We start from the raw sequence: 21,902 nt of genomic DNA on the forward strand, positions 1-21,902 counted from the left end.
GTCTATGGTGCTGAACAGTGATACCCACAGAGGTGCACGTAAGGACCACAGTCTCCGAATTCCTCTCCCAAGAAGAGAACGACGAGCTAATGTCCCTGAGTCTAGACCTACTCGATGAAAAAAGAGAGGCGGCCCGCCTTAGAAACGCGTCCTACCAGTTGAAAGTAGCCAAGAGCTATAACAAGAAGGTCAGATCCAGAACCTTTCAGAAAGGAGACTGGGTCCTAAGGCGAGTCTGTGACCACACAAGGGACAAATCAGCCGGAAAACTCGCTCCTGGATGGGAGGGTCCTTATAAGGTAATAGAGGTGCAGGGGGCAGGAGCCTATAAGTTGGAAGACAGCGACGGTAAGTTCCAACCTAACTGCTGGAACGCCTTGCACCTCAAATTCTATCACTTCTAAAGTAAGGTCCCCAGATCAAGCTTTCTATACTATTACTACTACTATTATATTTTTAAGTTCACTGGTTTCCTACTCCAATGTATGCGATAACGTCTCTGGACTAAGCTTATAAAATACATTATTAGTTACGACTAAAGGGGCTATAGGAACTCCAATGTACTTAAAGGGGCATACTAGCTGGGTCAGGCCCTAAGGGACCTTAGATCTAAGCAAACCCCATATACTAGTGAGACTACTCACATGGCTATACGACATATAAGGAACAGGTCTGATCAACCCTATTACATTGTCTGCACCTCGGGCCCTACGTAAAGGCTATAAGACCAAAAGTTATGTGGGGACCACTCGTACTAGTGCTACCCAAACCCTGCATTAAAGATGCTACGAGCTAAATACAATGAAGGGGGCATGAAGTACAACTGCAAAGTACTCTAATCAGATGCTGACTACGATTAATTGGTCTGTGTGCCTCTCTTATTACTTTTTTGTATTCTCCTGTTCCTCGGATACAATTCGACTCTTCTACGGCCAAATCTCAATTTGTGGAAAGCCTTAGCTGATATGTAGGGAGCAAATGTGCGAAAAAATCGGTTAGCACCAAAAACTTAATACTTATCCAGACGTGGAAAGTAGTATGTCTGGTGTGAAGTCGCTCCGCGGGGCAGGCCCACGCCAGCCCCATAAGTCTGAGCGTGACCTTTTCTGCAGAAAGGTAGAGTGCAGCATTGAGATTCATGAGAGTGGCCTATACCTCCGGGTGGCAGAGTGTGGTTTCTCAATAACAAGATCGGTAGTGGTTCCCCCATGGGGAGCAGAATACGATCACAAACCTCCCATAATGCATACGGCCTCAGTGTCTATGAAGAACCTCCGGGTTCAGTACGGCCTCAGGGGCTATAAAAGAACCTCCGGGTTCAACACGGCCTCAGGTTCTATAAAAGAACCTCTGGGTTCGACGCGGCCTCAGGGTCTATAAAGAACCTTAGGGTTTAATACAGCCTCCGGGTCTATAAGGAATCTCCGGATTCAAAAATCACCTAAGGGTTGATCAAGGACTTTCGGGTCCTTGATCTTCGGATCTAATCAGAACCTTCAGGTTCAAGGATCTCTGAATCCAAATACCAACCTTCGGGTTTGCCAAGGACCTCAGGGTTCAAAGGCATCAACCTCCGGGTTCGAGGTATCCATCGGTTTAATCACAGTCCCAAGACTTAAAGATTAAACCTCAACACTCAGAAACCTCAGGGTTCAATGAGCAAACCTTCGGGTTCAATAAAATGGCCTTCGGGCCTAGGTAAGGGACCTCAGGGTTCAAGGCCTTAAGAACTTCCGGGTTCTATGGCTCAAGAACCCTAGGGTTCAAACCGAGCTAGAACTCTAGGGTTCTAAGTAAGGATCTTTCATTCCAAAACTAAAACTCAGGTTTTTAATACTGGATTACAAGGTCTAACGCTTCTTTAATAATTTCATGGTTCAGTCAGTTTACTAAAAGGATCCAGATCCTAGACTCTGATATCCTTACAAAGGTCCAGCCCATACAAGGTTCCAGCTCTTCCAAAGGAACCTAAGCGTCCACCTAGACGTCCTTATGTTCCGGAGATACAAAGTCTTCTCAACAAGATCTAGGCCCCTAGATTATCGACGCATTGAAACCTCAAAAATCCGGAGTAGTGCCATTCTAGGGGCAAGACTATCATCAGCCCCTAAGACCTTACCTGATCTGATTAGGGTTATGGTCGGCCTTCGGCCCATAACCCGAGATAGGGAATTCCCCTATCTTAGCGATAAGGGCAAGACAACCTCGTTTGTAAAGTCTAAGACCCTCGAGGGTCAGTACTTAAAAGTCTAAAGGCATGAAGGCCTGAGGTTTAAGAACAAAACCCCGAAGGGTGAAAACAAAAACAAAAGCCCAAGGGGCTCAAAAGACCAAGAGTTCAAGATAGAAAGATTAGGCCGTTGGAGAAGCCGCCGCGTCTTCAGATGGAGCAGGAGAGGTCTCCTTGGCAGCACCCGCTTCAGGGAGAGGCAGCTCACATCAAATGATGGAGGAGGCAACCCACGCAGCTTGTCCTCAGACTCCCTCACCAGCTTGTATCGCTCGAACTCCACAGCCAGCTCCCATTTGTCGGTCTGCTCCTTGAGCCATTCCCTCATCAACTCCCAGCGAGCAATCACCTTGGCTCCACTCACGGCCATCATCTTTTCGTCCTCAAAGGACTCCTTCTCCGACTTCAGCCCGCACAGCTCCTCCCGGGTCTCCTCCAATTGGTGCGTCAGAGCGGTGTTATCGGCAGCAGTAGCAGCCTCGATCTACTTTGAATTCTTCAGCTTGAGCTGAAGGGACTTGATCTTCTTCCACTGAGCCAGGGCCTTATCCTTCTCCTCCCTAAGTCGAGCATTCAGATTCTCCATCTCTTTCTTGGATGATTGCTCGTTCACCATATCCTCGAGATGGTGAACCTGAGACATTGCCTGCCAACAAACCACAATGATCACCAATACATATAGCGAGGGTGAAAGAAAAGGAGACACGGTGTCATACCTGGAGGAGATCGAATTGGATGGTCTCAAAGGCTTTCGGGATGTCCCCAGATAGAAGAAAGCTGGCACTCTCAGGAAATGTCGTGGAGGAAAGATCAGCCACAACCTTGGCCAGATCCAAGCAAGGCTGAAGAGAGGGCTTTGGAGTCGATCCTGAAGCCCGAGTTTTCCTCTTGGAGGAAGAGGGGGCTGAGCTGGTAGGTCCCTTACGCTTAGTACTCTTTAGGAAGAGAACATCATCATCACCGGAGACAGTAGCCTTAGTAGTGGGCTTCTTGGCTGAGAGTTTCTCTGTGGCTTTGATGAACGCATCCATGGCTTGTTCTCCCGTTGATCCCGACATATTACCTGAAAAGAACAAAGCAAGAAATCCGCAAATTAACTAACAAAGAGAGATATGACATAAAGAGCTTACCCCAAATGCTGCACTGCTGTAGAGCTTCTTTGCTGATGAGGAAAGTGATCTGACGACGCGATGAGGGAAGTTCAAGAACCTGATCAGCAACTTCTTTTGCTTCTGGCACGGGTGTGCGAGGCACGTCTGCAACCAGAAAAAGAAATAACTCAGTATCACGATTAAAAACCATTGAGAAGTATAGTGACCTACCAACTACATGTCAAATAAGAGAAAAGCCAGGAAGGGTTACGAAGGCAAATCTTTCTACCCATTTACCATTAAAAACTGGATGACGCTTCCTCAAACCCTTCTCAATCTCCCGAACCAGAGCGGCACGCTGCGAGGATGGAGATAGTACTTCCCCAGTGATCCGGGCAGGGCGGCTACGTAGTACGAGTATAGCACTTCGTTCACTCCCAACACTAAACTCTCCAGATCACCAAGATTCTGAATCGCTATCAAGGTTCTCCAGGATGGAGGAGTCAGCTGGCCAGGAGAGATATCAAGATACTCCGAGAGCTTTGCAATCAGTGAAGGGATGCGATCCTTGAAGCCTGACTCGAAGTACATGATATACCATGGATTTCACCCATTTTCTACCATGGTATACTAGTATTTTATTATATAACTAATGTGTTTTATAGCCTGTTAGGTATGTTTTCAGGTTCAGGAGCGTTTCATGATAAAGTGATGTTTTTGGAGCATTTTGGAGTACAAAAGATAACACACCCGAGTTGACCATTCAAGACCAAGTCGGAAGTCAACATTGTGATAAGAATCGATCGATACTCATCCTGAGTTGTCGATCGATGTGGTTGAGAAGATCCGCGTACTAGAAGATTATAATCGATCGATACACATCTAGTGTTATCGATCGATATCGAGGACGAAATAGTTTAGACGACTACTTCACCAAGACTTCACCAAATTACGAGATTGCCCCTGACGAGTTTTTAACCTAATGGAAATGCTTAAATATTCCTGCTAACTGTTTTTGACGGCAAGCTTTGACAAGTCTAAGAAAGCAACAAGTCTTGAGAGGCAAAGCAGAGAGTGTGAGAGAAAGACTAGAGTTTTATGTTTTGAGAGATTGGAGAGATCATTGAGAGATTTGTGAACTCCATTTGTTTTCTATTCCCTATCTATGCAATTCTTTTATCTATCTTATATTATGAATTGCTTAGCTATGTCTGAGTAGTCTACTTTTAGATCTAGGGTTTAAATAGGTTAGTGGGATCAGCCCCAAACTATAATTGCTAAGTTGTGATATTCATTAAATAGATTGCACCCTAAGCTTGTTCTAGAGTAGCTAACTAGACATTAGATCACTAGGATCTTTGATATCTTGATTTATATGTTTGAACTAGTGTTTCCTTGGAGAAGAGCTAAACGCCCTCCTTGAGACCTAGTGTTCATTATCGACTCGCGCCTAGTCATATCTAGAAGCCGTAGATCGATATCCCGACAGGTGAATCGATCGGCGCTGCGAAAGGTGTATCGCTCGATATCTCTAAAGGATATTGATCGACTCTTTTTCTGGTCAACATACGATAGTTGAGGCCAGAGATCTAGATCATTTAACCAGTGAGACATCACTGTGAGTTAAGCGGCTGAGTTCTATAGTATCATGCAAGCAACTTGTTAGGCATTTATAGGTATTATAGAGCAACTACCTTGCTCATTTTAGGAATTGTCATTTACATTTCATCATTAAAACCAACTTCACCTAGGATAGATTAATTGATTAGATTTAATCGGTTCCCTAGCTTCTCGTGATTTGATCCTAAGTACTACAGCTGAACCTCTTATTTAAGAGAGTAAGCTCTATAGGGTAATTTGAGCAGTATAAAATTTGGCGCCGTTGTCGGGGAGCTTTGATCGCCATTAGATTTAGTTTTATCAATTTTAGGTTTTTTCTTTTTCTTTACCCCTTTCTGATTAAAATTTTTCTTTTCTTTTCAGGTACATGCTCAGCAGTACCAGAAGCAATAAGGGAAATTAACTACTATTCTCAGAAGATCTTGCACACTTGGAACGTTCAATCCGAAAAGACCTACGCTCCGCATCTATCGACAGAACCGCAGTACCGTCGACTGATATTCACAATCAACCGTCGACTGACAGTCAGACAGCACCGTCGACCGATACCGTTCGCCGATCCACATCGTTCGACACTACCCAGCGTACATCGATCGATACTAACCAGCGAGGCATGGTTGCGATTGTTATTCTCACGCAGGGCGATAATGGAAACATGTATGACCAAGATGATCATCCTGCGTAATTTCTTTGATGAGGCACGTGCTGAAGACTTAAGGAGCAAAATCGCCACTTTCGCGCAAAAGCCTGGTGAGACTTTTAAAAACGCGTGGATCAGATTTAAGTTCTTCCAGCGAGACTGTCCGCACCATGGATTCAATGAAGTGCAGCTGCTAAGCGCTTTCTACAGAGGTATCGCCTTGAGATATCAGATGGCTCTTGATACTGCTAGCGAGGGGAACTTCAAACACCAGGAATCAAATAGAGGCTGTGAGACTTATTGAGAACCTAGCCAACAAAGCAGCAGCAACAAGATCACTGACTTTGACAAGAAGAAATCGGTTGCAGCCATCGGGGAGAACCAGATGAATGAAGTCAGAGCTAAGATAGATGCTTTACATGCATTTCTGCGGCAGCCAGTCTGCTCAGCTGAAGAAGGAGAGTCTAGAGAAGATGATACAGAGGAATATGTGAACTACATTGGAGGTACTGGATTTCAGAAATATGGAAACCAGAGTGGAAACAAAAACTTTTTTGGCAATGGTCAGAAGAGTAACTACAACCAGAGTTCACAGTATCAGAAACCCTTCACCAACACCAGGAACTGCGGCAACTCAGCTTACCAAAACCCACCACCACCCACCCAGGAGAGTAAGTTTGATGCCATGATTGATAGAGTTCTTGAAGGACAGCGGAAGCTTACAGTGGATTTCAGTGGAAAGATTGACTTTGTCTTCAACAATCTGAGCACAAGGATAAACACCATTTGTACTCAAGTTTGGAAGCTTGAGACACAAATTGTCCATACTGAAGACTCTATCAGGACAATTGAGACTTCTAAGGAAGTAGGAGAAGGAAGCATGAAACACCACGTGAATGCCATTATAGATGATGATTTCTGGCAAGTGGTGAAGCATGAGAAGGTACAAGAACGAGACTTTGAAGTGGAAAGTTCACTAAGTTTCGGAGGATCACAATGGTGTCGATCGATACCAACTAGTCCACATCGATCGACACCAATGATGTCATTTCCAGATACGACTGCAGATTGCAACACGGCTAGGACATTGACACATGCTGAATTCACGGCTTCACATCCTCATCCACCCACCCCCACCTACGAAGATATCGACCGACGAGACAAGCCACTCATCGATCGACACAAATATGAGACACGCATCGATCGACCCTTTTCTCCACCTATCGATCTACAGGCACCTCTCACATACCGGGTGCAACTACCATCGATTGACAGCAACCGAATCAATGCACTCCGACCCACACCGAAACCACAAGCTAACCCTGCAGAGACTACTAGTAACCCGTCATACACTACACCAACATCAGAGTGAACTGAAGGAAGAAGGTTAAGGAGTAGCAAGGAGAAAACTCCTAAGAACCTTAAGAGGGAAGTTAATGAGAAGGAGATTGATGGTTTCACTAAGAGAGTTATCAGAATCCCACTAGAGAAACCCTTTGAGGAGGTTTACTTCACAAGTAGATTGTGGATGTTCTTCAGAGAACCAAGGGAGACTGAAAATGACATTAGGAGAATGTTTGACAATGTCAGAGAAGATATGAGGAAAAGGATCACATTGAAGAAGAAGAGTGATCCTGGGAAGTTTGCAATACCCTGTGTAGTACAAGGGATTGAGTTTCCTCATGCACTATGTGACACTGGTTCTTCAGTCAGCATTTTACCAAAGGTTATGGCAGACCATCTGAGTCTGAAAGTAGAGCCTTCACCAGAGATCTTCACACTTGTGGACTACACTCAGAAAAATTCTGGAGGTTTGATCAGAGACCTGGAAGTGCAGATTGGTAATGCAATTGTCCCTGTGGATTTTCATGTCCTAGACATCAAGTTAAATTGGAACTCTTCCCTCTTACCTGGAAGAGCATTTATGGCTACAGTAGGAGCTATATGTGACATGAACACCAACAGGATGTGCTTGACTATGATAGACCCAGACATCCACTACGACCCTGTCAAACTTGGCAAACTACCAGCCAAAACCGTGGTAAAAGAAGATGATCTTGGTATCATTGCAGTTTGTCATTGTGAAGTAGAGTATGAGACAGAGTACTCAGGATCGATCGACAACCTCTCTACATCATCGATCGACACCAGCAAGTCAGAAGAGATCGACACCAACCATGGATTATCGATCGACAGAGGCATACCAGATGATGAACTCGACTTACCAGATCATTGCTACCCAAATTTCGCCATCCAACCCAATAGCAAAGAAGATGATTACTCAGTAAGAAGTTGGGCAGATAGCGGATTTCATGAAAGTTTTGCAGTAGATACAGCCAGATCTTCCCACAGTGGAAACCACATTGAAGAATTTGATGCAGATTATTGGGAAGAAAGAGCTTGGGAAAACTACATGGAGAATGATAGATTTGCAAATCGTTTCCCCAAATCGATCGACATCCACCGTCCACCATTGATCGATTATCTACTTCACCCAGAAAAACGACATCGTCCATCGATCGACATCGCCAGCATCACATCGATCGATATTGACCCAGACGACTTAAAGGACAAAATCGGAATTTCACCGATTAGGACAACAAATGGGTATATAAAGTTGTCAACATCAGCCACGAAAATTCAAACTTCAACAACTTATACCCAGCAGCTTCCAGCAACTAGCAACATAACCATGGAGGACTGCAACATCAAGAACAATCGATCCAACCCTGCAGCTAGACGATCACCATTGATCGCCACCACCACTGCACCATCGATCGATACCCTTACCAGAGCTCAATCTTGATTTCATGATCCATATATGATATCAGGAATGTTTCACTAACACCTGACGAATTTGGTATTTTCAGGGACACAGATGGTTTTGCAAGAGCAATGGATGGAAAAGTTCTTCAAATTACCAGAGAAGACATAGCAGACATCCTTCAAGTTGCCAATGGACCAGAAAACCTGTTCACATAGCAACATGGCCATCCAGACATCCTAGCTCACGTCCAAGACAACCACCACGTCACCATGAGAGAGGATACAATTCCTCAATATTTCGGTCAACATAGGAGTTCACCATCGATCGATATCATTTCATCACCATCGATCAACGGCGAGCTACCCAGATCGTTCGACATAGCAAGAGACATATCTCCCGACAGACGTATGGAGTTTGGACGACGTGCGTTTGATTCCAACGGATCCAGAAGATTTAAATGGGAAGCGAAGGACGAATTTGGTGTCCACAGATATGAGTTTGGACATGCTAGGGGAGTTGATGGTGAAATCATCCCTGTCACCAAGGAGCACATAAGGAGAATCCTGGAGAGAGCATCTCTTTTTCACAGGGGTTGCTTACGCCTTCCAGAACATACACGCCCTTACCATGCATACAGTAGAGAGGAGATAGATGATATGGTGACCGATGTGTGGAGAGCTCGGGCACACCTTGAGGCAGATTTTCACACATTGGTGGAAGATACTTTCCAACCTTTGGATAGCAGCTATGAAGCTCTCCAAAATGATATGGCAGTGCTAAGAATGGAGATTGAGAGCATTAGAACCATGCTTGAGAAGGAAGCCACGCCACCTGTATCGATCGACACAGAACCTACACCATCGATCGACATCGACAAGACTACATCCAAGGACCAACCAGAATGTTCATCACCTAAAAGAGATGAATGAGAGATTGCTTACATCAATACACGAATTGGAGACGTCTACAGCCCTCTCAACAACAATGTCGAATGGTTAAGGAAGAGGATTGACCTTCTACAAAAAGAGTTGGCAACAATTCGCAAGAAAGGTCAGGCTCAGAATGCTACTGTTCCGTCGATCGACACAAACTCTTCACTATGGATCGACACAAGGTTCGCAGCAATGGAAGATAGGATGGAATCATACGAGGAAAGACACCATCACTACAGTTCACCTATCATGCGATACCTGGATTCACTGTCACAACAGTTGAACAAGTTGCAACAAGACATTGGCATAGTTCAAGATCATATTGGTCTTCGTGACAGAAACGGGACATCGATCGACAGGCTCAGACCCACATCGATCGACATCGAGCAACCACCAGTGCAGAGAGCATGCACAGCAGCAAAAGTTGATCAGATCAAACATGAGCTATACGAAGCTATGAATGCTATGGAGGAGAGACTCAACGGGAGAAGTGATGACATTGACGACACCCTCAACGAAAGAGTGAACAGCCTATGCAAAACTACTCGTCAATTGAAGAACGAGATATGTGCTATACAGTACCAAGGACAGCTTTCAGAATCGATCGACACAGTTAACACTGGATCGACCAACAGAACGCCCAGCGAAACGACCGACACACATGTTGTAGCATCGATCGACACCGAGTCCTTGGCAGACCGAGATCAGCTGATTCATGACAAGCTCGACGCATTGCAGAATGAACTGAGGGAACTGTCAGAATACTCCTACAACACTGTCTACAGGAATGTTGGCAGCATCGAATCTATTGAAAGAACTCTGAGGAAACTCACGGATACAGTCCTCAAGATAAATGAGAAACAGCTAAGAAGTGATGATGCCGCAAGAAGCTTCATTTCCACATGGTTTGATAGGAGGAGACATGAAATTGATGCTTGTTGTCCGATAAGCAGCAGTTTCTGCACCAACTGAGTCACACACCCACCAAAGTCAAGCTAAAAGACTATAACAAAGCGCTGAGTGGGAGGCAACCCACTATTAGGTTTTCTTTTATTTTTTTTAATTTATTTTTACATTTTTACTTTTATTTTTCGCATTTGATTTTTGCAGTTTTTAAAGATCCAAGTAGAATGATGATTCCGTCGACCGACACATTCCATTCACATCGCTCGACACCACACGACCATTACGAACGATCGACGTACATCTTTATGTATCGATCGACGCCATAGCGGTCAGGTTTAGTCGTTCTATCTTGTTAGATTCAGTTCTTATCATTTATTTATTCACTTCACTACGGGATGTGTTACACTGGGACAGTGTAATTTAAGTCTGGGGGGGAGTTTACTAATATGTGTTTTTATTTTGGTTTTTATTTAAATTTCAAAATTATTTTTCACATAAGTACTAAATGGGGACACTGATATAGATTTATATTTGATTGTCTAACCACTCTTTAGCACCATTCTAGATTTACTGATTGCAGATAGTACTAAAGATGCTAAAGTGGATCAACCTGTCACCTATATATACTAGCTAAGATTGTTTGAAGGAACCAAATTTGACATCCAACACTAATACTGACTTTATTTGCTTGTCTTGGGGCTTGGAAATCACTGGATCGGAATCCTCTTACAAGCCTGGAAGGTAAAAAGTCTGTGTGTTTTTCTGGTTCCCTTCCTTCTCTCTCTTCGGCATCTCAAAGATCTAAGTTTTATGTTATAAAAGATTGAAATGATTTCTTGAGAAGCAGAGGGGTAGGAGTGTCTCGTACGACCCCAGTATTCTAAGTCTCAGGGATGATCACACATTGTGGAAACGAGGGATAGGTAAATTACCTGAGACTCCAATAATCGCTACACTTTGTCAAAATGTATGAGTTACAAATGCAAATGTCAATGAGATAGACTAGATGACCTTTGTGGCATCGAAACCTGTTGAAATTGAAGCTAATAAGAGATCCAGAGAAGAGAGATGAGGGGAGAAAGGGATCAGAGAAGACTACCTGTGTGTTCAGATACTTGTTTGAGTTGAATCCATGTGTCCTTTGATCGATACTCCCAAGGTAAAGTCTGTACTTCTATTTTATGTTAAGAAATTAGGTTAGTAGAGGGGAATGTCATATAAGATTTGCTAAGTTGTGGACTAGATGAATTTGGTTGCTAAGCTAGGATAATGCATAATGAACTTATGTGATTAGGGTGTTTAGATATGAATTGCAAACCCATAGAGTGATGACTTCAATATTTTGAATCTTTGAGTCCCTATTGTATTCAAACCTTTTCCAAAGGCTACTGGTTTTTGATTGAGGACAAGCAAAGGAGTAAGTCTGGGGGAGTTGATATACCATTGATTTCACTCATTTTCTACCATGGTATTCTAGTATTTTATTATATAACTAATGTGTTTTCTAGCCTCTTAGGTATGTTTTCAGGTTCAGGAGCGTTTCATGATAAAGTGATGTTTTTGGAGCATTTTGGAGTACAGGAGATAATACACCCGAGTTTACCATTCAAGACCAAGTCGGACGTCAACATTGCGATCAGAATTGATCGATACTCATCATGAGTTGTCGATCGATGTAGCTGAGAAGATCCGCGTACTAGAAGATTATAATCGATCGATACACATCTAGTGTTGTCGATCGATATCGAGACGAAATGGTTTAGCCGACTACTTCACTAAGACTTCACCAAATTACGAGATTGCCCCTGACGAGCTTTTAACCTAATGGAAATGCTTAAATATTCCTGCTAAGTGTTTTTGACGGCACCCTTTGACAAGTCTAAGCAAGCAACAAGTCTTGAGAGGCAAAGCAGAGAGTGTGAGAGAAAGACTAAAGTTTTATGTTTTGAGAGATTGGAGAGATCATTGAGAGATTTGTGAACTCCATTTGTTTTCTATTCCCTATCTATGCAATTCTTTTATCTATCTTATATTATGAATTGCTTAGCTATGTCTGAGTAGTCTACTTGTTAGATCTAGGGTTTAAATAGGTTTGTGGGATTAGCCCCAAACTATAATTGATAAGTTGTGATATTCATTAAATAGATTGCACCCTAAGCTTGTTCTAGAGTAGCTAACTAGACATTAGATCACTAGGATCTTTGATATCTTGATTTATCTGTTTGAACTAGTGTTTCCTTGGAGAAGAGCTAACCGCCCTCCTTGAGACCTAGTGTTCATTATCGACTCGCGCCTAGGCATATCTAGAAGCCGTCGATCAATATCCCGACAGGTGAATCGATCGGCGCTGCGAAAGGTGTATCGCTCGATATCTCTAAAGGATATTGATCGACTCTTTTTCTGGTCAACATACGACAGTTGAGGCCAGAGATCTAGATCATTTAACCAGTGAGACATCACTGAGAGTTAAGCGGCTGAGTTCTATAGTATCATGCAAGCAACTTGTTAGGCATTTATAGGTATTATAATCTCAATTCCTGAATAAAAACCCTAAGTCTAGCACTCTTCATTATCATTTAAACAACCTTCATATTGTTAGTTAGATCAACTACCTTGCTCATTTTAGGAATTGTCATTTACATTTTATCATTAAAACCAACTTCACCTAGGATTGATTTATTTATTAGATTTAATCGGTTCCCTAGTTCCTCATGATTCGATCCCTAAGTACTACAGCTGAACCTCTTATTTGAGAGTGTCAGCTCTATAGGGTAATTTGAGCAGTATCAGTACGCCTCATAAATCGGAACTTCGTCGAATCCAACGTCCGAGATCCTGTCGGAAGGACCCGGAACCCGAATGACTAGATCTTGAGGAAGATCGTACTACTTCCTCCACTGTTCGACATCTCTCTTCCCGATTCTAGGGACCGGACCCACCAATGGAGACCCTTCCGCTTCATCGCCTGAAGGGGCGTTCTCGACATCGTCAAGCGGAGGACTCTCCGCTTCAACCTCTGGATTGGGAGAAAGGGAAGAAGAATTCACCGAATCTAGAGTCCTAGATCTAACCCTCCTATCTACGGGAGAGGGATCTAGGGTTTTGCTAGGGGTTTCACCGGACATCGTCGAAGATGATCTAAGAGAAGAAGAAAAGAGGAAGGAGAAGACGGCTACCTGTTGAAAGAGAGAGGAAATCTCTGAGAAAGGAAGCCGCCAAGAGAGAATCTTAAGGAGGAATGAAGAAGAAATGAGAGAAGGAGGAAACCCTAGGCTGACGACCACGTGCCTCGTGTGAATCACCACGCGACCAAATGAGCGTCAAACGAAGAAACTCAACCGTCGTTGGGCTTTTTCGCGAAGCCCACTCCATTTAAATGATCTCATGTGTAAGGCCCGTATACCTTGAGTCTCCGAAAGGAGTCGTCCTGTCCCAGTTCTTCATTTGAAAGCAAGTTAAGGCAAGGATCCGAATATTCCAGGGAGTTATGACATTTAAGGCCTCATGAAATCATTGCTTCAGTCACCAGCAAAGGTCCCGGCCTACCTCAATGCAAGAAGACAAGGCATCTGAAGGAAGACTCCGTCCTAAGAGAAAACTGCTAAGGTCCAAGAACACATGTTATCCCTTGATTCCCACGAATAAATCAAGGAATAATGGGCAAACTGTTGGGGAAAAATAGCCAGGCATAAGTTTTCTCCAGCTTCCGGATAGGTCCTCGACTTCCAGACCCTTGCTCAAGAAGAAACCAGGGACCGACTCCTGCTATAGGTCCGACCCCCTTGCTCGGACCGACCCTTGGAGCAAAATAGAAGGTTTCCGCATAAGGGGAAACTTCCATTTTTCTGATTATGGAAGAGTTCCTCTACTCTAAGCCGACGTCTACAACTATAAAAGGGGAGCCCAAACCCTAGAACAAGGGATCGACTTTTCTAGACTAAGAGATTAGGGTTTAGGCGGCTAGAACAAAGGTTTATACACCAAATCGTTGTAGTCCCCATACGCATGAATCAATAAACATCTCTTCTAGTCTAATCTCTTGCTTTCATACAAATTCTCCTAGTGTTCCGTAGTACTAAAACGACCCTACAAAAAAATACCATAACAATAATTGCAACCCACCTGAAGAAGTTCGCCTTGAACCTGCTGAATAATCCCTGAAGGGTCCTTATCCAAGGGAAGAGCGTGCATCCGTGCGAACACGTTTGCGTTCAAATCAGTCAGCACACCAGATAACCGTCCACACGAGCATCCAGTCAACGACGGTCGTTGGGACCGTGTGCTTACACCTTCCCTGGGCCTGCCACCTTGAGATGGAGATATATCGTCACTCCTTATCAACCTACATTTATTCCCGGCGGCCGTGGTTCCGTCACCAGAAGCATTTCTACTGGATGAATCCCTCCTCGCCGAGATAGCATCCGTGGCCTTTTTAAAGGCTATCATCGGGTCATCTGAACCTTCCTCTCTTACGCTCTCTAATGAGGAATATCCCGTGATCAACTATACGGAAAGGAAAATTCATATAAGTTGAAAAGGGCTAACTTACCCCATAGCTTGCTGCGACGCAATACCTTCAAACTAAGAAGATAAGTTACACGGCGCCGCCAAAGGGAAGCTTCCGTGCTCGAAGGACATTGCCCTCTCATTCGACAAGAGCATAATGAGTTTCCTCTAACAAAAAAAAGAAGTATAGGTCAAACAGACTTTATTATCGAAACTCACAGAAAGATTATCTATTGGATCTCCTACCTACGAAATTCCATCGGTATTGAGACCCCGGGAGAGTAATAAAGACATATCTTTCTAGCCATTTCTTCCCGAGAGCCAATTCTTTACGGTCAGTCTTGGGAAGCTCGTCGACTATGGGAAGCCCAGATTGCGGACGAAGATGAAAACGCCCCTCATTTCCATTAATCGGAGCCAGATGATAGGCAAAGAGTACCTCGCTAACTCTCAAGGCCATACCCTCTTCGTCCCCGAGATTTTGAAATGCTATAAGGATGCGCCAGGCCGGAGGATTAAGCTGAGATGGAGAGATATGAAAATAGTCGCAAAGACTTACTATCAGCGACGGCACATCGCCTCTGAAGCTAGATTCAAAGAAAGCTTCATAAATAGCGATATCCTCGGGCATACCGCCAGAAGCATGCTCTGACGATCTGGGAATGCGGAGGACAACAGAAGAAGGGAGTGAATAATTCTTTCGCCAATCGCACAACTCATCTTCGCTAACCGATGATGCGGGGCCCACCTGTGGAAATCCCGAGGAAACGAACGATAAGGGAGCTGGGGTCAAAGGATCTTGCACGTTTTTATCATGGCGTGATGGTGGGCTGCTTGATCTGGACGACGAGGTGTCTACTCTCCTCTCCGACTCGCTTGCTTCTGCCATTAGAGAGTTGCAGGGGATTAACATGCGAAGGTCGTCTCCAGATGAAAGGATAACGAAGCAAAGATCAGTTTCGCGTCGCGATCAGAATGACGAAATCTAAAGACAAGAGTTAGAAGATGCTACAACGACAAGGAGGCGAGAGAATGTATATATATTTAAAGAAAGAACCGTTGAGCATCTTCTCGGGAAACTCGCCGATCCGAAATCTCGGAACTTCCGGGACTGAGCTTGGGATATTCAAATTCAAAGAACCCCGCTCCCCAAATCTCTCGGAGTAATGATGGAGTCTCCAAAAGGAAAGTAGATCCGAGAGAAAGATTGGAGTAATCGTGGGCAATCCGAGGAGCTTCTTGATATTTGGGCCAAAAGGTTCAAAGCCTCAATAAATCATCGCCTCAGTCATCAACAAGGGTTCCGGCCTAACTCGATACAAGAAGACAAGACATCTAAAGAGGGACTTCGCCCTGAGAGAAAACTACCAAGGTCCAAGAACACATGTTATCCCTTGATTCCCACGAGAAAATCAAGGAATAAGGGGTAAACTGTTGGGGAAAAATATCCAGGCACAAGTTTTCTCCAGCCTCCGAATAGGTCCTCGACTTCTGGACCCTTGCTCAAGAAGAAACCAGGGACCAACCACTGCCATAGGTCCGACCCCCTTGATCGGATCGACCCTTGGAGTAAAATAGAAGTTTTCCGCCTAAGGGAAAACTTCCATTTTTCTGATTATGGAAGAGTTCGCCCTACTTGAAGACGACATCTACATCTATAAAAGGGGAGCCCAAACCCTAGAACAAGGGATCAAATTTCTAGACTAGGAGATTAGGGTTTAGGCGGCTATATCTAGGGTTCATTGATAGTGCTCAAATTACCCAGTAGAGCTTACTCTCTCAAATAAGAGGTACAACTGTAGTACTTAGGGATCGACTCACGAGGAGCTAGGGAACCAATTAAATAAAATCAACTAATCAATCCTAGGCAAGTTTGGTTTATATGATAGAAATAAAAATAACAATTCCTAAAATGAGCAAGGTAGTTGCTCTAACTAACAATATGATGGGTTGTTTAAATGTGATAAAGAGTGCTAGACATAGGGTTTCTATTCAGGAATGGAGATTATAATCTCTATAAATGCTTTAACAAGTTGCTTGCATGATACTATAGATCTCAGCCGCTTAACTCAAGTGAAGTATCACTGGTTAAATTATCTAGATCTCTGGCCACACCTTTCGCATGATGACACAGAAAAAGAGTCGGTCGATATCCTTTTGAGATATCGAGCGATACACCTTTCGCAGCGCCGATCAATTCACCTGTCGGGATATCGATCGACGGCTTCTAGATCTGCCTAGGCGCGAGCCGAATATGACCACAAGGTCTCAAGGAGGAACTGTCGTTCTTCTCAACGGGAGACAGGCAAGCTCAAATGGATAATTCAAGATAATCAAAGATCCTAGTGATCTATGTTCTAGTTAGCTAATCTAAAACAAGCATAGGGTGCAATCCATTTGATGAGTATCACAACTTGGCAATTATAGTTTGGGGCTAATCCCACAAACCTATTTGAACCCTATATCTAACAAGTAGACTACTCAGACATAGCTAAGCAATTCATAACAATAGATAGATGAAAGAATTGCATAGATAGAATAAAGTAGAAATACAAAAGGAGATGAGAAATCTCTCCAATCTCTCAAACACAAATAAAACTCTAGTCTCTCTCTCACACTCTCTGCTTTGAGGGTTGTTAAAAGCTTGCTTCTTTCGAAGGTTGCCGTCAAAAGACACTTAGCAGGAATATTTAAGCATTTTCATTAGGTTAAAAACTCGTCAGGGGCAATCTCGTAATTTGGTGAAGTCTTGGTGAAGTAGTCGGCTAAACCACTTCGTCCTCAATATCGATCGACAACACTGGATGTGTATCGATCGATTAAAATCTTCTAGTACGCGGATCTTCTCAGCTACATCGATCGACGACTCAGGATGAGTATCGATCGATTATAATCGCATTGTTGACTTCCGACTTAGTCTTGAATGGTCAACTCGGGTATATCATCTCTTGTACTCCAAAATGCTCCAAAAACATCACTTTCTCACAAAATGCTCCTGAACCTGAAAACATACCTAACAGGCTAGAAAACAGATTAAATATATAATAAAATACTAGTATACCATGGTTAAAAACGGGTAAAATCCATGGTATATCATTCATACACCCAAACACGTTATACTCCCAATCAATACTCAATAAACATCTCCTTAGTCTCGATTTCTTGTCCTTGACTTCTGATATCACTGAAATTACCCTAACAAGTGATCTTACTCTCTCAAATAAGAGGTTCGATTGTAGTACTTAGGGATCAAATCCACAGAGAGCTAGGGCGCACACTAAACTATAGATATTAAGATTAAACTAGGCAAACAGTTATAAAGCAGTAAATATGAATGTAATGAAAGCAAAGTGAACAAGGCAGTTGTTCTTATGCAACCAAAAGTTGTTTGATGTAATGATGGTAGCTAGATCTAGGGTTTCTATTTAGGTTGGGATTATAATGATATAGATACTGAAATATGATATTATAGAACTCAACTATAAGAATAACATATCAACTCTCGTTGTATAGGTTATCTATTACTAGATCCAATGATCTCACCTGTCGGGATGATCAATTAGAAAGTGTCGATCGATGACTCTATAGGAGTATTGATCGATACACCTTTTGCTCCGTCGATCGATTCACCTGTCGGGATATCGATCGACGCGCTTTATTTTTATTTTTTAAGTTTTTGCAATCTGAGAAATTTGGGTGCACAACATCTTGAAACGGGTATCGATGATGTCTATCATTCCATTCACCTCTTTGCAGAGAGAATCCAAATGCAGATTAAGCTCCTCAGTGATCTCCTGCTGTTCTTTCAAGCGCTCCTCTAGCATAAATTCCATCTCTTCGACATTGTACTGACCCTCATCCTGGTATATAGCATGCTCCACTAATGAGACTTCATGTACAGAACCAGTCACAGCCTCAATGATCTTGTTGTCATCGTTTACAGCTGATTTTATCATGTGCATATCTAGATTTTTGGCACTGGTGCTGGATGCCAAGCTCTCAATCAGTCTCTTAGCTTCCTCTAGGGTCCTTGTTCTAAAGTTCCCCTCGCTTGCAGTGTCCAGCATTACATGATATTGCACATCAATACCATTGCAGAACTTCATCAACAGCTGAACCTCCGTAAAACCATGATGTGGACAGTCCCTTTGGTAGCTCCTGAACCTTTCCCAAGAGCTTTTGAAACCTTTTGTAGATCCCTGAGAGAATGTCCAAATTTTATCTCTTATTTCTTCAGTCCGTGCTTCATCAAAGAATTTTCTCAGGAATGCATTTTGGATGTCGGTCCAGGATGTAAGAGATCCTGGTGGTAGCTGCTTAAGCCAAAGCGAAGCTTCTCCAACAAGTGAGTATTTGAAGAGCTTGCAAAGCAAGTAGTCCTCAGGGACTTCATCCATACAGATAAGAGCAATAAGATCCTCGAACCTTTCCAGATGGTCCATAGGATGCTCGTGAGATAATCCAGAGTAAGGTATCTGTGCCACGAGCGTGTAGTACTTTGGATTCAGCTCGAAATTCTGTGTCTGGATATCTGGTAGACGAATGGCTGATCTGTTGACATAGTATTCCTCTGGACGGTTGTAATCAGCCAGTGTCCTTTGTCGAGCAGCCCCATCTACAGGTATAGCAGCTCCTGTAGCATCAGTATCGGAGTCAGGGATTACAGTCCCCTGAGCATCAAGTCTCTGACCTGCTGCATTACGCAGATGACCATCCTGGTCATGCAGGTCCCCGTTTTCATCCCTTTGTAACACAAGTATCTCGCTCATGGTTGCTCGCAGATTGGTATCGACCGATGTTGCAGATGAAGTGTCGATCGATTCTCTTTCACAAGTGTCGATCGATGATGTATAAGTGGTATCGATCGATGCTGCGAGTTTCTCTTTGCGGATCGAGCGTTCCAAACGTGCTGGGTCTGAGAAGAAAAGCAATTCTCCCTTGCTGCTTCTGGTACTAATTGGCATGTACCTGAAAAACAAGAAAAAATTTTCGTAAGTAACTTAAAACAGTAAATAAAACCTAGAATAAACCTATCAATCAAGTCTAATGGCGAATCCTTGCTCCCCGGCAACGGCGCCAAATTTGATATCACTCAAATTACCCTAACAAGTGATCTTACTCTCTCAAATAAGAGGTTCGATTGTAGTACTTAGGGATCGAATCCACAGAGAGCTATGGCGCACACTAAACTATAGATATTAAGATTAAACTAGGCAAACAGTTATAAAGCAGTAAATATGAATGTAATGAAAGCAAAGTGAACAAGGCAGTTGTTCTCATGTAACCAAGAGTTGTTTGATGGAATGATGGTAGCTAGATCTAGGGTTTCTATTCAGGTTGGGATTATAATGATATAGATACTGAAATATGATATTATAGAACTCAACTATAAGAATAACATATCAACTCTCGTTGCATAGGTTATCTATTACTAGATCCAATGATCTCACCTGTCGGGATGATCAATTAGAAAGTGTCGATCGATGACACTATAGGAGTATTGATCGATACACCTTTTGCTCCGTCGATCGATTCACCTAACGGGATATCGATCGACGCGCTTCTAGTAGGCTTAATGCGCGGGTTGAATATATGTTCGCTAGGGTTTCTAAACCAGCTGTCGCTGTTATCTAGCAATCCTAGATCAGAGAAGACAAGTCAGATAAGAGACCAAGCTCTCGCTTGTGCCTAATGATTCTATGATCAAGTTCAGGTTAATTACTCAAGAACAAGCATTAAGAACAGTCTCAATGATTAATACCACAACTTAGCAATTCTATATTTGGGGCTAATCCCTCATAACCTATCTGAACCCTAAACCTAACAGGTGGATCTACTCAGACATGATAGCTGTCACAGAAATCATAGATGAATAGATGAAATTGCAATAGAATAGATATAAAAATCAAAGGAGTTCCAAGAGGACTCTGAAGGAGTTCCTCTCTTCTCTCCTAGACTAATAACAATGAATCAAAAGAAAGCGTAGAAAGCGTCGCCATCAACAATGGCTTAGAAATAACATAAATAGGGTTTCTGGTCGTCAGGGGTATTTTGGTAACTTTGTGATGACTCCTGGGCTTCAGTCGGTCATGAAATATAATCAGCCCACATTCTGATGTCCCTGTCGATCGACATGCAGTGTGCTGTGTCGATCGACATACAATCCTCTTCTCGGCAGCTTCCTCTCGCGAGGCAGACTGACCACTCTTCAGTAAAACGGGCATAACTTCCGATCTAACCGTTAGATTGATCTCAAACCGCTGGCACTGGAAATCTAACTCAAAACTCTAGCTTGTGTCCAAATATGGGATACATCCAATGGTGTGAAGGCCTCCATCGAAAGCTAAACATCTGAAGCGTCTGTGCAGTCCTGCACTGCGAAAGACTCCAAAAGGCACCAAAATCACCATATTTCTCCAAAACGTCCCTGAACCTGTAAATACTCTAAATAGACTCCAATACATAGTAAATAGTATCTAAAACACTTATATATCATGGGTAAAATCCATGGTATATCAACTTCATATCTTCTAGTGTTCCGTAGTACTAAAACGACCCTACACAAAGTACTATAACAGGGGGAATACCCACCTTTAGGCTAAGACCTGAAGCGTCCTGTCAGTGGAGGCTGCATTAATCGGTGAGTCTTTGGGTGCTCTCGACTCGTTGAACCCGTACGAGGAGTTCCTCGTTGGTCTTGTTGTTATGGTATTTTTGTGTAAGATCGTTTTAAAACCACGGAACACTAGAGAATTTGTATAACAGAGTTGTAAATCGAGAGCAAAGAGATGTTGCTGAGTATATTATTTGGGACTACAACGTATTGGTGTATAAACCCTAGTTCTAGTCGCCTAAACTCTAATCTCTTCGTCTCGAATTGTCGATCCCTTATTCTAGGGTTTTGACTCCCCTTTTATAGTTGTAGATGTCGGCTTCAAGTAATAGAACTCTTCCATAATCGGAAAAATGGAAGTTTTCCCTTAGTCGGAAAAACTTCTATTTCGCTTCAAGGGTCGATCCGATCAAGGGGGTCGGACATAAGGCAGGGGTCAGTCCCTGGTTTCTTCTTGACCAAGGGTCCGGAAGTCGAGGGCCTATCCGGAAGTTGGAGAAAACTTATGTCTGGATATTTTTCCCCAACATTTTGCCCCTTATTCCTTGAGCACCTTGTCTCTTTGCAGCGAATCAGGCCGGGACCCTTGATGAGGAT

This window comes from Raphanus sativus, chromosome 4, assembly GCF_000801105.2.
Source record: "Raphanus sativus cultivar WK10039 chromosome 4, ASM80110v3, whole genome shotgun sequence".
Classification (NCBI taxonomy): Eukaryota; Viridiplantae; Streptophyta; class Magnoliopsida; order Brassicales; family Brassicaceae; genus Raphanus; species Raphanus sativus.